This window comes from Triturus cristatus, chromosome 1_1, assembly GCF_964204655.1.
Source record: "Triturus cristatus chromosome 1_1, aTriCri1.1, whole genome shotgun sequence".
In the NCBI taxonomy this organism is placed as follows: Eukaryota; Metazoa; Chordata; class Amphibia; order Caudata; family Salamandridae; genus Triturus; species Triturus cristatus.
The window spans coordinates 1,092,772,170-1,092,787,219 of NC_140579.1; the positions used below are offsets into that span (position 1 = coordinate 1,092,772,170).

General features: G+C 43.8%; 1 long non-coding RNA gene across 1 annotated transcript; it reads left to right on the top strand.

The window, feature by feature from the left end:
* The first annotated feature begins 820 nt into the window (after positions 1 to 820).
* Positions 821 to 9,765, top strand: LOC146871611 (uncharacterized). The gene is made up of 2 exons (XR_014981028.1): positions 821 to 2,593; positions 6,787 to 9,765. It is a non-coding gene; the product is annotated as an uncharacterized LOC146871611 (long non-coding RNA).
* Positions 9,766 to 15,050: the final 5,285 nt, after the last annotated feature.

Consider the following 15,050-nt stretch of genomic DNA (forward strand, 5'->3'; position numbering starts at 1 on the left):
CTTTGGGGAAAAAAAGCTTTTAAACTATCACCCTGCAGACACAACATCGGCAGTCAGCACAGCTTCCCTCTGGTGTTTAATCATTCATTCATTCAAATGAGGGGAAGATGCCCAGGATACAATACGCCCCTAACCTGCGCATGCCCTGCTAAATCTGGAAGGCAGGAGTAAATCAAGTGCACGCCCGTCTCATCCCCTCAGAGGAGGAGTAAGTGCGCGCCCGTCTCACCCCCTCAGAGAGGAGTAAGTGCACGTCGGCCTAAGTAAGGGTAAGTGTACGCCCGTTTTACCCCCTCAGATAGGAGTAAGTACACTCCTGGTACATTTGAACCCCTCAGCAAAGAGTAACTGCACGTCTGCCTCACCCCCTCGAAGAGGAGTAAGTGCATGTTAGTCTCATTCCCCCAGACAGGATTAAGTGCAGCCTGCTGCTGCGCTCCCGTCTCACCAGAACACTCAGATAAGCATGTCGGTGCTTGGGTGCGGCGTGGGATATGCTAGGCGAATGGGAGTGAGGTGGAGCTACAATAACAAAGGACGTCACAACGCAATCTGACAGGGAAAGGTTAGTGGGAGGGGGTGAGAACTGATTATTTGGAAGGGTGGCAAATTATACTGTTGGCACGCTGCTTTTTGTTTCCCACAGCTATTCTCTTTGTATTGGTTTTATTTTTCAATGCACTGAAAAAGAGGCAGCACAACTAATGGGAGAGGTTTGTGTATTTCCAAAACCCCGTGTTATCTATCGTTCTGTTTTACATATGACCACAGTTGCCTTATTTCACTAGAACACTTTTATTAAATAGCGATATGACCGCACTGTACAGTATGAAAAGGTACACGTAATACATTTCAAAAGTATGCGTACTGGGGTTGCAGCAATGGCTACAAAGCACAGCATCCAGGTGTACGCATATTATGCACGGGCAGCCAGTACACCCTGTCTGCTGAGCCTCATCGCTCCAGATGTACTCATGAACTGATATTGAAATCTGTGGGCTTCATACTACACTCAAGTCATTCTGAAAGATAAGATGAGCAATTAGTAGCTGGCATATATTCATAGTGAATAATAGGTTAGTTGTAAAATGTAATATCCAACGTGAAATAGGATTGAGTCCAATCACAAGAAAGGCCAGTCACAACATCACTCTATGCTTATATATCACTACCTCACAACATCCCTCTCCCTCACTCACTCTCTCTATCTCACTACCTCACTCTCTATCTACCTCACTCTCTATCTACCTCACTCTCTCTCACTACCTCACTCTCTATTTCAATACCTCACTCTCTCTCTCTATCTCACTACCTCACTCCCTCACTCTCTCTCTGCTAATGCAATAGGTATTACATATGCACAAAAAAAAGCTAATGCCAATAGAAATGACAATGCCATTTATTTAGGGATACAATAATGATAAAAAAATAATGAGCAATACCAATAGCTCTACCTATAATATTGCCGAGACCATTGCATTGTAAATGCTTGTTAGGAATTACCACTGTGGTGATCAAATATTAATATATGATTAGCACAGAATATCTAAAACCAGTCCACTTAGTTTTAGCCTAACCAATAGTCCGAAACTCCTGTTAGGCCTAATGCGATAAAAGGGCCGGAAGCAGAACGACGGCCATTTTGGTTTGAGGCTCCCTCGTTGTTCAGTCACATGGTCTTTTCTGTCCACCATTTACCCTTAGTTTATCATGCTCTGGTTAGGATGAAGTAATCGAGTTAAATATATAGTTAAGCCCAGTGTATCTAATATGTCTAATCAATATGAAGTCGCAGTTTGTTATTCATGTGCTGCAACCCACTGAGCTATCTTTGTAATGTGCAAGCTTCAGGTGTATAGAATTGTTTCTGTAATATGGAAGCTTCTATCTTATTCTTGCCTTCTCAGTAAGAGACTTGTTATGCTACATTGCTTTCCTCCAGCTAAGTCTATAATATGGATGTTTCTGTATGTTTCTGTTATAAGAAATAGAAGCTTGTTAATGGCAGAAAAGACCTCTGGTGCAGACATTTGTTCTGTAGCTCCGTGCATGGCACAATCCCCCTCCCTCTTGGAGTGTGATTTACTAAGAGCAGCTGAAAGTAAACTGTCTGAGGCCCCAAGGCCGAGTTGTGAGATAAGCACATTCCTGTGCCTGAGCTGAGCTAATTATGTGCGCCAAATATGGGTCTTCCTCTCCTCCGAGCCAACTTGTAGATTTCCATGTGCTGACTTCATGTGTTCACTGAAAGTATATCTGTCTGGTTTTGACTGTAAGTCTTCAGTCTTCCTCGGCGCACCTGATGGGTGAGGGTCGATGAGGCTCCTCTATATAGAGTTCTGTCTGGCCAATAAACGCTTGAACCTTCTACGTTGCCAACTGCTCATTATTTGACTTACATTGCAGGCCACTTGTAAGTGTGGACCTTGAGACTAAATTTAGAATACAACAGTTGGCGACCCACGAAGGGACCCCGTGATAGGGCCTTCTAGTCACCCTTCACCGGGGTTCTACGAGCTTAACTCAGGAGCTGACCGTGTTGGTTTTGAGAAGTTGGCGGCGGAGAACGGACATTCGTACCTGGGTGCACCCGGTGAGTAATTTGTTTGTTTGAAGCATGCGCTGTTGAGCGGTGCATTTGTTTGAAGCACGCGCTGTTGAGCGGTGCATTTGTTTGAAACACGCGCTGTTGAGCGGTGCATTTGGAACAGTTAACTGCATTTGATTTGAGGGGTCATGAGGACCCTAGGAGAATTACGGAGGTCTTGCAGGATGGTCCATTAGGGACTGACTGTAGGGACTCCGCGGATCTTTTGTGATTTGGAGACACTGATCAGATGCCTAGTTGTTACCAGTGTGTAACACATGGCCGGATTGCACTCGGAAAAGCCTGTGGCTGTAACTGGGTAGCCATGAGACATATCTGAGGTGCGGCTTGAACCACATCAGAACAGTCTCAGTGGTGAACCAGGGAGGCAATGGGATGGTCCGTAGTCCAGTTCGTGGTTACCCCTGTCTGACAGCCTCTTGCCAGTCTGTTGGAAGACTGCTTGTTGTGATTTTGTCGGTCCTTTTGAATAATTCTCCACGAACGGGAGTCGACGGGCTCTGTTCGTTTGTTTGGATGCATCAAGTTTGGATAGGTTGAACTGCAGAAAACGTTGTGTACACCTATTTTGCATTTTTGGTTAAAGCGCCGGCTATTTATTGGAAAATGTGTGTGAGTGGCGAATATATGCCTGCAGAGAAAAAAAAACATGGCCATGTAAATGCGAGATTGTATGTTGGTAGGATTGCTCAGTTGGATGTAAGTAAGCTTTTAGAGAATAAGAATGTTGTGGTATGCTCAATTGTGTTTTGGAGGTTGCTAGCGCTGGAAAAAGCGCGTGATTGAATGACTGTGAATATGTGAAAAGAATTCTGAGAAGTGAGATTGTTGAGGAGTAAGTTTAATTTTGGTCTCATCACCATCAATGCGTCGCAAAAGGAAATTGAGAGGGGTGTAGCTAGAGAAAGAGCAACCCCTGTGATTTGATGACACCCCTAATGTACAAAGTATTAATGTAAAATAATTAGTGAAAAGTTTAGCTCGAGAAAAATTGTGGGTATGTCGAATTTGCAAATTGTTCATGAATACAGGTTTGTGTTCTTGGTGGTTCAGTGAGTCAATATGCTGGGTCCAGACGGTTGTAGGTCCTGATTCACGCTGAACATGCAGAGACTATCTGCTCTGTACTAGTAAGTTATGTGCTGTACATTATTCATAGTGAGCGTTTTTTTTTCTAAACTGAGATTGGAAAAATAAGATTATGACCCCCCTGGAAACAAATTGTATATAAAAAGGATTTTTCAATAGGGCGAATTATTGCAGTTTATATGGAATTGGGAAGACTTTTTGTCTTTGACAGCTTCAGAGTGAGGAGAAGGTGGGGGCTAAAGAGCGCAGAATGCCGGGAGGTGAAATCACTGCTCAGAAAGCTTCTCTGACATAGAATCTGTGTAATGCCCGCAGCCGGGGAGCCTTGGAAGGAGGGGGGCCGTGAGTAGATAGAGAACAGATGGCTAGCAGCCCAGGCTCAAACCAGCACTGAGGGGCTATTTTTAGCTTCTCTGATAAGACAGGGCAGCTGAGAAACGAAACTCCAGAAGCCTCCCTTTGTTCTATTCTGTGCAAGACAAGTGCCCAAGGAAATGTCTATGGAAGACTGCTGTCTTTATTTCTTGCATTGATTCTAGACAAAAAAGTAAAATGATGCTCTTGCTTGAAATTTTGAGGGCTATATGCCTATATAAAAACGATTTTTCTAATTCAGACAATTCACAGTGGAAATTGTGGCCCAAAGCTGTCACCACCAGCTGACTGGCGAGATGATAACAGTTAAGTAATGGAATTTCCTTTTTGTGCATTACGTTTTGTCCTTTGATTGAAAGTTATAAGTGTTATTTTGTCTATTGTGGGACATGTTTCTCTTTCGTGTGTGCTGTATTTCTCTCTTCCGTCCACAGATTATTCATGGATTGTTCTGGGTGGTTTTAAGGCTGACAAGACACGTGAGTTGGATTGGCAAAGTGATCAAAAGATTATAACTATGAGAAGAAACATGAGATATGCGCCTTCAAATAGGAAATCAGGGTACATTGTGTTGAAATAGATGCATAATACCTTTCCAAAAGAAATGTTCGTGTGTTTTTCAGTTTTGATTATTCTTGCTGGTCCTGTGTGTCAGAAACAACACAGTCAGTTCAGTTGACAGCTGGTCATCATTAAGATGACCCGCTGTCAGGTGGGGTGAGTAAGGCAGGAAAATCGTGAGTGAGGCAGGAGAATCAGTTATTGATTATAAGCCTGACAAATTAAGCAGGCTAGAATGTTCGCCTCTGAACTGTAGGTACAGTAATTGCGCATCACTGCTCATTTATATATGTTCTTGTAATTTGTTTATGCTTTCTGTGCTTGGTATACTGATGGCTTGGCATATGCATTCTATATATGTTTTGTTTTTGTGTTGTATTAACCAGTCTGTTTAGCATTAATACAAGTTCTCCTGTGCGGTACAGAGATGTCAATCTCTGCGCAGCGCTTGGCTGGAACTTGTTCATAATTACTAAATTTCACAGACATGATATTATCATTATCATGCTGTCAAAATAGTACACAACACGTTATCAGTGTATGTCTAATTGGCATTGGAAATGAATAAAACAAAAACAAACGTCATGCAAGACTAAAATATGTGTCACATGACTGCCCTTCTCTTATAGACAGGCAGCCTCGGTCATATGTTTCCAGATTGGACATTATGGAACCATTTTGATCTGTACACTTGCATCTTAACACTTGAAATGCCTGTTTTAAACAGGACTGCCACCAGAAGCGCCTTTATTGCTGATGGGCAAAACTGCTGTTGCCTCAGAGTGACAACTCTGCATTTTAGAAGGCTGTAAACGGGTTTCCACAAATGAGACTCATGAGAAAATATCTGACAGGATTTCCTTTTCAAAGTTTACTTTGATAAGCTCATTCTTGTAAATGGTGGGGGAAAAAAAAGTTGTCATGTTTTTCAATTAGGCTATTGGGCTTGGGCTTCTGAAGGGAGATGTTTGAATATAAAAGGCGAGGGATGCAGCTTGTTTATAGGTGGAAATTATAGCAAAACATATTATGGCCTCCTAGAATTAAGATTGACTTCAGGTTCGTGTAGTATCACCTAATAGGGACATTTGTATATGAGATGTCATTTGGCCAGTCTATAAGCTAAGACAATGAGATCTGTACATTTGCTAGAAGGATTTCTCGCCATTTCAAAAGTGCTATGTACCTCCTATAATTTTGCTTATGCCCAGTTGCTACACACAGGGAGTGATAGTGTTGATAGACACAGGGCTTGATAGTGTTTGACAGCATTGAAATCTGTTTCAGATTTCCTCCTGTCAAACAGGGGGAAGACAGGAGGGGGTTGGCTTCCTGCTGGCCCCTTAGGAGGTTAGCTCCCTGCTAGCCCCCTTAGAAATTAAGCCGAGGTAATATGTATGTTGCTCTCTTTAAGGGGAATTAGTTGTGGGTAGTTTTTGTTCTACTAAGCTTAGGCGAAATGACTAGTTCTTCATTATCTAGTCTGTGTGAATACACTCACAATCTTTACTAGGAGCTGATGTTTAGTAATTTGGATTAGGAAAAAGCAGTTTTGTCTTCTTGCAGCCCTTGGTACGTTGTTCAAACACGCATTCCTAGGCCATGTACCACGGACCCCCATATCATGTCAGCATGAGAAGTTAGCATGATGTATCTTGATTTGTATCCATACTTTATATACACGGAAATATGCTTTGTAGGATGGCCCATTCCTCTCTATGTCCCTTACACGATAGAAAGGGCTGAAGAACTGTACTGAAGCCATCTTGGATCATGACCAGTCGCGCCACAGGCCACGTGGTCCCTTTTGCCCACCATCAGCATAATTTAGCTCGTACCAGCCAAGAGACAGGTTGGATTGTATTTACGGCTAAGGCCCAAGGTCACATCTGCTAAGGGGAGTATCGAGTGAATTCCTCTAGGCCTGGGACGAGAAGGGAGTCACCCTGTCGACCTTCTCTGTAAAGATAGCAACTCCTTTGAGTGCAGCTGCAACTAAATCTGGTATGAGCTCAAGAGTAGTCTCATGGCGTATGGCCACTCCCTCAAAGATTGCAGGCTGCCTGCTTCCAGTCACCTTGTTAAATACTAGGAACTGTTTTTCTGTACTTGGAAGAAAATTAACGACTATGTTACATTTCCTACATCACTAGGTTCTGCGGGATCTTCCAGAGTAAAAGGGAGAATGATACCCTGCAGAACGGTGATAAAGATGAGTCTTAATTTCCCATCAGTGCCAGCTACAGATGGGGGCTACATGTCCTGGCCCTACAGTCTCAGCACCCAGCAAGTAGTGAAGTTGAACCGTGATTGTCAATGCTTCATCAACTACAGCATCGTGATTGCTTCATTGGATGACGTCGGACATCAGAGAAGGAGGAGGCCCGTTGGCCACAGAACTTCAGTGCAAAAGTGCGAGGGAGAGGGATCCCTGTTGTTGATGGCAGGACCGTCGTTCAGTTTCTTCAGCTTTCTACCTGTCATGTGCTAGTAACCTCTGACAGCGCGTGGTCCCCTGATCCCCTTGGCCTGAGTTTGGCCACCTCCCTTTTCCTTTATATCAACGGAAAGGCAGTGCCCCATAGAATCTACGAGTGGCAGAAGGAACTATATTGTGGTACCCATGAAGCAGCAGCCCAAATGTCCTCTGACACTGAATGATGAGTGTTGGAGTCTGAGGGTGTAGCTGAACTTGAAACTTTCTGCACAAAATGATCTGTATCCATGATGGTGCCTGCCACAAAGGAAAGATGTTGGTGCACTGCCTAGAGATAGAGACATTGAGACTTTTTCGAGTGAGCTGTGAGTGTTTGCCAGGAGGGCACTCCAACGGATACTGCGAAGAACTATTTTCTTGGAAGGCCTGATCAAGAGGCCCAATATGATGATGGGAGCAGACTTGATGAACAATAGAAGCCTGCCAGAGAGGCTTCGAACGGACTCTGGGCATAGTTGTATTTGCAAGAACAATTGGGTGTTATGAGACTGATTCTTACTGTTTTGGCTGGCACTGTTTTTAGAATAGTGTTCTGATTAGTGGAAGTAGCGTTAAACTCATCTTAGGATGAAACGTACCCCTCTTTCACCTGAAAGTAGTATTGAGGAATGTCACTGTCTCACTGGAGTATGTCTATGACTTGTTTGATCCCACACAAAGACTGCCACAGAGGGAGTAATGATAGTATCTATTAGTTGTAGGGCCCACGGATTGCTTCACACTCTGTCTAGTAAAGAATGATCTGGTTTTGTCCCTAATTCTGTTATAGGTGTATAGGTAGATGGGCCTAATCATGGTAATACAAATATTTATCGCGCTCCAAAGTGAAGTAAATTGGGTTGTGAAGATGTCCTGAGGTACAGTGTATTGCATCAGAGAATAGATCTTGAGAAAACAGTAACAAGGTGCTATGCATCCAAATGCCTGTCCAAACGTAATGAGGGAAGCATGAATTTTCCTTAACAGATATGACAATGAAGTGTAGGATTCCAATGGTTCAACCTCACTGAGTATGCTGGTTCTTTCCCTTGAGCAGAATGTTTCCCTTGAGCAAGGCAGTGATTTTGTAAAACAATGTGTGCATTCAGTTGAATCAGTTAGATGTATATAATGTGAAGAATGTATTTATATCTGAGTACTTGTATATAATAATGCAGAACATATCATTCCATATATGTCATCCAAGAGTATAGGTTGGCCTAGGTTTTAGGCCCCAATCTGAATTTTCCTCATGCCATCTCTTTAGCTTCCAGAGACATGATTAGTTACATGATTGTTGGTTTAGTACAAGGTAGTGATGATCTCACCCTCTGCAGACAATGGAATGTCCGATTCTTGGTTCCAGTGGCACTTACGGAGGAGGGAGTGTTCCCCGTTTAGTTTTTGTTCAAATATCGGCTACATTACCCCAAAAGGGGCCGATCCTATTCAAGGCTGCACTGCCTAGCATCTGAAATCCATACAGATACAGGTACCAGGTCTATTTCTGGTCGATTTGGGGTCTTTTGACTACCTGGGGTTGGAAGCTCTTCATGATCCCTTTAGGAGTAGCAGGTTTCCTCTTTGCTTGCTGTCTGTGTATCCAATGCGGTCCGGCCTGTTGCGTTTTCTGTGCAGCACAGGTTCGCCGATCTATTCCTAAGCCCAAGCCTAGACAGACCCGGATGGATACTCAGCGGGCCAAAAAGGAGACACATGATCTGAGGCAGATAGATGAGGGAATCTTTGAAGATTGAATCGATTTTTAGCTATACTGTGCTAAAAGGGCCGTTCTGTGGTGATCAAATATTAATATATGATTAGCACAGAATATCTAAAACCAGTCCACTTAGTTTTAGCCTAACCAATAGTCCGAAACTCCTGTTAGGCCTAATGCGATAAAAGGGCCGGGAGCAGAACGACGGCCATTTTGGTTTGAGGCTCCCTCGTTGTTCAGTCACATGGTCTTTTATGTCCACCATTTACCCTTAGTTTATCATGCTCTGGTTAGGATGAAGTAATCAAGTTAAATATATAGTTAAGCCCAGTGTATCTAATATGTCTAATCAATATGAAGTCGCAGTTTGTTATTCATGTGCTGCAACCCACTGAGCTATCTTTGTAATGTGCAAGCTTCAGGTGTATAGAATTGTTTCTGTAATATGGAAGCTTCTATCTTATTCTTGCCTTCTCAGTAAGAGACTTGTTATGCTACATTGCTTTCCTCCAGCTAAGTCTATAATATGGATGTTTCTGTATGTTTCTGTTATAAGAAATAGAAGCTTGTTAATGGCAGAAAAGACCTCTGGTGCAGACATTTGTTCTGTAGCTCCGTGCATGGCACAATCCCCCTCCCTCTTGGAGTGTGATTTACTAAGAGCAGCTGAAAGTAAACGGTCTGAGGCCCCAAGGCCGAGTTGTGAGATAAGCACATTCCTGTGCCTGAGCTGAGCTAATTATGTGCGCCAAATATGGGTCTTCCTCTCCTCCGAGCCAACTTGTAGATTTCCATGTGCTGACTTCATGTGTTCACTGAAAGTATATCTGTCTGGTTTTGACTGTAAGTCTTCAGTCTTCCTCGGCGCACCTGATGGGTGAGGGTCGATGAGGCTCCTCTATATAGAGTTCTGTCTGGCCAATAAACGCTTGAACCTTCTACCATGCTGTTCCTACCCTTTCCTTCCCTCACTTGACTATTTCACTAGTCGGTGTGTATTTATATTCCGGAATTGGGGCAGTCGAGAGGTGGACCCCTTTGAGCATCAGCACAATCCCGAGGATTCTGGAAGGTGGAACCTGACACACAGTGTCGCCAATTATGGGATCAGAGCCCCTGGACCTATACTTAAAATGTCTTTGATGTGGAGGTAACTTCAAAATAAACCTTAGAAGTGCACAACACCCCCTCTCATCCCCAGCCCTGGCTCCAGACATCAGTAGGGGGTAAGCAAGCCCTTTGTGCAAGGGCAGAATACAGCATATACAAATGCTAGTGTGTCCCGCCTCCTTTTCTCCCAGCCCAGGAAGGCCATTCAGTAGGCAAAGGTACCCTGTTACACCCCAATCTTCCATATGTGATGGCTGTCTGGAAAGTATGCACAAAGCGTAGCTGTCACTATGTTACCATAGACGTGGATTGGAGTCAGGCTGAAAAGCACAAAAAGTCATAAGCAAAGAGAAATATCTACTTTCAAAAAGTGGCATTTCTACAACAGTAATGCAAAATCCACCTACACAAGTAAGCAGGACTTCTCACCACCGTTCTAAACATACCAAACATGGCAGCGCTACTCCTTTTTAGGAATTACCACATAAACATACATAAGGGAATTCCCAATGCTAGCCTATGAGAGGAGTAGGCCTCACAGTAGTGAGAAACAAAATAGGGTGTTTGTCACTACCAGGACATGCCACACAATAAAGGCACATGCCCGACCTTTTACCTTCACAGCACTGTGCCCATAGGGCTATCCAGGGCCTACCTTAGGCGTGACCTATATATGGTTAAGGGGAGGTTAAGGCCTAGCAAGTAACTTTAAATGCCAAGTCAATGTTTGTTATGTTATGTTATGTTAAATGAGTATTTGTAAAGCGCACAGCTACTCAATAGTGTGTCCCGGCGCTGGAGGCGTGGTTACGACGTTAGCCATGTGGTATGGAAACCAGGTTGAAAATTATTGCTGGAATAACCAGGTTTTCAGTGACTTCCTAATTGCAAGCAGGTCCTGCATCAGTCTTAGTTCCAGTGGCAGAATGTTCCACAGTTGAGCCGCTTGTACCTGAAAGGAGTGTCCCCTATCCGCGCTCGGTGGTATTTCGGAGTGCGTGCCAACTGAAGCGTTGAGGACCTTAATGTACAGGGAGGGTAGTAAACTGGATTATCTTCCTGATGTACACGGTACCTATGATGTTGAGAGCCTTAAAAGCCAGGACCATAGCCTTAAAATGGATCCTCTTGCGAACTGGGAGCCAATGTAGGGATTTCAACTGTGAGGACATCCGTGCTCCTGGTCCAAGCATGAGTATTGCTCTGGGTGCTGCGTTCTCGGCCACCTGCAGCTTTGCCAGTAGATACTCCGGCAGCCCTAGGTACAGTACATTTATGTAGTCCAACCTGGAGATTATCAGTGCTTGGACTACCGTTTTCCTGTGTGTAATAGGCAGGAGGGGCAGAAACTGCTCCAGCATTTTAGACATTCCAAAGCAAGATCTGACTACTGCCTGAATCTGTGCCTGCATGGAGAGATTCTCATCCAGCTTCACTCCAAAATTTTTCACTGTTTTTACAGAAGTTGTGGGAGGAGACATGTCTACTGGCCACCAGTTATGCCACACGTTACAGGGGTGGTGTCAGAAAAAAAGATGATCTCCGACTTTTCAGGGTTACATTTAAGTTGATTAGACTGGAGCCAGGAGAACACTTCTGATAAACAGGAATTAATCCTATCTCCTTTAAAATCTGCGTCTCTATCGCAAGTGAAGAGCAGCTGCATATCGTCCGCATACAATATAATTTTGGCTCCCTAACCCTCGGCCAGAGTTGCTAAGGGGGCCATATATATATATATTAAAAAGAGTTGGGCTCAAAATTGAGCCCTGAGAGACTTCCACATCCAAGGGGGAATAGGGACAGCCAAAGGCGGGGACCAAACTGTTTGCTGGCGATCCTTTAGAAAGGAGGCACACCAGTTGAGTACCGTGCCCCCGAAACCACACTCCTGAAGTCTCCACAGGAGTCATCATGGGGGACGGTATCAAAGGCCACAGATAAGCCCAAAAATATCAATCCGGCCTTGCCACCCTTATCCAAAGCGTCCTTTATGGCCTCCGAAACAACAGCGCCGTCTCAGTGCTGAAATTTGCCCTGAATCCAGACTGACTCTGATGGAGTACTTGATTGGAATCTACAAATGAGGTGGTAACATGATTCACAACTTTTTCCAGGGCCTTGGAAAAGAACGGGAGCAAAGGTATTGGCCTGTAATTAGAGGCTAACTCTGGGTCCAATGTCGACTTTTTTAATAAGGGAATTTTTTTTTGCCCTTTTCCACCTGTCGGTGACCTGCCCCTTCTCCAGAGAGAGATTAAGGATCCGATTAACTGCTGGATTAATAATCTCCGCTATTGAAGCCAGAACAGTAGCAGGGCATGGGTCGGAGGGAGAGCTGGATTCGAGACCTTTAATGATTTCAAGAGATTTATCCAAGGAGACAGGTGGGAACTGTGTCAGAGATATTTCTCTAACATGAATTAAGGAGGAGTCATCCTCACAACTGTCTCTGTGTGCAGAAGATGTTATCGGGAAGGTCTCCTGAATGTTTTTGACCTTATCATGAAAATAGGAGGCCATATGGCCAGTCCAAGCCTCAGAAGGGATAATTGGTTTTCCACCGCTTCAGGGGAGGAAAATTCACTGACTATTCTAAAAATTTCCTTATTTTTGTTCGTAGCAAGTTACATTTTTGAGGCGATAAAATTTTTTTTCTCCTCATGAACTTGTTTGTAGTGAGCCTTCAGCGCCTGTTTATAAATAATCTTATCATTAGGATCGAAATGCTTCCGCCCGATCCTTTCTAGATGTTTACAAATACTCTTACTTTTCTTGATTGCAGTCGTGAACCAATGTGCAGAGGGCCGGGACAGTCTTCGCAGGGCGTAAAGCAGGGAGTGCCAGCTCCCCTGCCCGAAGCTGGAGCCAATTATCCACTTTTATCCATGTTTCAGTAAACTGTGCACGCAGGCCCTGCAGTGGCAGGCCTGAGACAGGTTTGAAAGGCTACTTCTATGGGTGGCGCAATATGAGCTGAAGGCCCACTAGTAAAATGTAATTTACAGGCCCTGTGTATATGGGATACCACTGTACAAAGGACTAGCAAGTAAATTAAATATGCAAAACAGGGGTAAACCAAACATACCATGTTTTAAAGGAGAGAGCATGTACACATTAGCACTGACCAGCAGTGGTAAAGTGCCCAGAGTCCTAAAGCCAACAAAAAGAGGGTCAAATGCAGGGGATAAACCTGCAAAAACGGCCAGGTCCAACGGTGTTGAACAAGTGGTCAAACATTGTGTAGTTTTTACCAGTTGTGAGAAGAAGCTAGAGGTTTATTTGCCTCTGCAGTCTATGGAATTACCTTCCAAACCATGGGGAAAGGTGGAAATCAATAAATCAATGTGGTTGGACACTTGAATCCTTTCCAAGTCCAGGATTGTTTTCAATGAGTTGGGGGTGCACCAGGATAATGAAGTCCAGAGTTCATCAAGTAATGTCAATAAAGTTCTTTATTTTCAAATTTTACAAATTGCATCAAAAGTATGTAAGGCTCAGCCAACACGTTTCATTCCGTCACGGGGATCTTCATCAGGGCTCAAAGATAATAGGAGTAAGCATCAGAAGCTCCAACCAGCCCTACTGAAGGTTCAGTAGTGGCACAAGATGTAGGAACTCCCTGTTGCATAAATACGAACCAAAAATCCTGAGTTCAAGCACCTGTAGTTTCAAAGGGCTGGATAAAGAAAATGTATGGTCAGTCCAAAAATCAAAGTCCAGTGTAATGTGCTGGAACAATCTGGGAGGCTTGCAGTTACATTGAGTCCTTCATAAGTGAACCTGTAGTTTTAAAAGGCCGAATATAAAAGTTCATGTGGTCAGTCCAGATATCAACATCCAGTGTATTAGACTTGAACAATCTTGAGGGTTAGCAGGTATAATAAGTCCTGCACAGAGAGACCGATATCCAAGTACGTCCAGTCTGCACCCCATCCGGATGTTCCAGTCTAATACACTGGACGTTGATATCCGGACTGACTGCATGAACTTTTATATTTGGCCTTTACATACTTTTGATGCAATTTGTAAAATTTAAAAATAAAGAACTTTATTGACATAACTTGATGAACTCTGGACTTCATTTTCCTGCTGCACCCCCAACTAATTGAAAACAATATTGGATATGAAAACAGGAGCGTCACGCAACGGCTGGCGCAGGGGCGTCTTGCACAGGAATATAATATATTGGAATAGTGTGAGGTGCGGTACCGGGGGTCCGCCATTGTGAATCTTTGACACCTTTCCAAGTCCAGTCCTGTTTCACATTGCTCTTGGTAGATTATTACCATAAGTGTACTGAGGCGAAGGTAATCTCTTAAACCAATTCAAAAGTGGTGGTGAAGTTCCTGAAGATTTCTTTTTGAAAGAAGGCTTTCTTGAAAGTCTGGCCTCAGATAATAGTGCACAGTTTGTAAGCACTATAGTCATTGCATTCTTGGTGTCTGGTGGTGTGAAACATCTAAAGGGCTTTCTATACCATTTTCAGGTGAAAGTCCTTGCTGAAAGCATGAACAGGGTGTTGGGTAAATGCACCCAACGCGCATTGGCCAGTGGCTGTGTAGTGTCAAATGCTGAGACGTCATTGTTGTGATATTACCTACCACACCTCATTCTGTAACAAAGGTGTCACATTTGAATTGTTGCGGGGCACGAAGCCCACCCCAAATTTTGTTCCCAGACTGGATTTCTGAATGGGTCGAGCAGGGTATCTTGCTCCAGGATGTTGATGTCTTGGTTTTGGCCAAGACACAGGCTGTCCATACCAAACAAAAACAGCTATTTGATTTTAAAAGAAAAAAAGTGTGAGGGGAATGTTGTGTGCATAAGGACACCTGGGCATGTGAGGAAAGGTGAGAACAAGTATGGTAATCCGTGTGTAGTAGATAATGTGTGCAGGAATGCTATTAAAGTGAAAGACGTGATTAGTGGAATGCAGGAAGAGTGGTTAACATGGCTCTTTCTGTGCATCAAAGAGCACTGCTACAGAGTGGATAGGGTTCTGAACGAGGGGTGAGTTCTCCTGCAGGGGTGAGTTTCGTCACTCTACATAGGAGTTCTCATCTGAAGGAGATACAAGCAACCCTTCTTCGGGGCTTTGTTGTCTGTCCTTT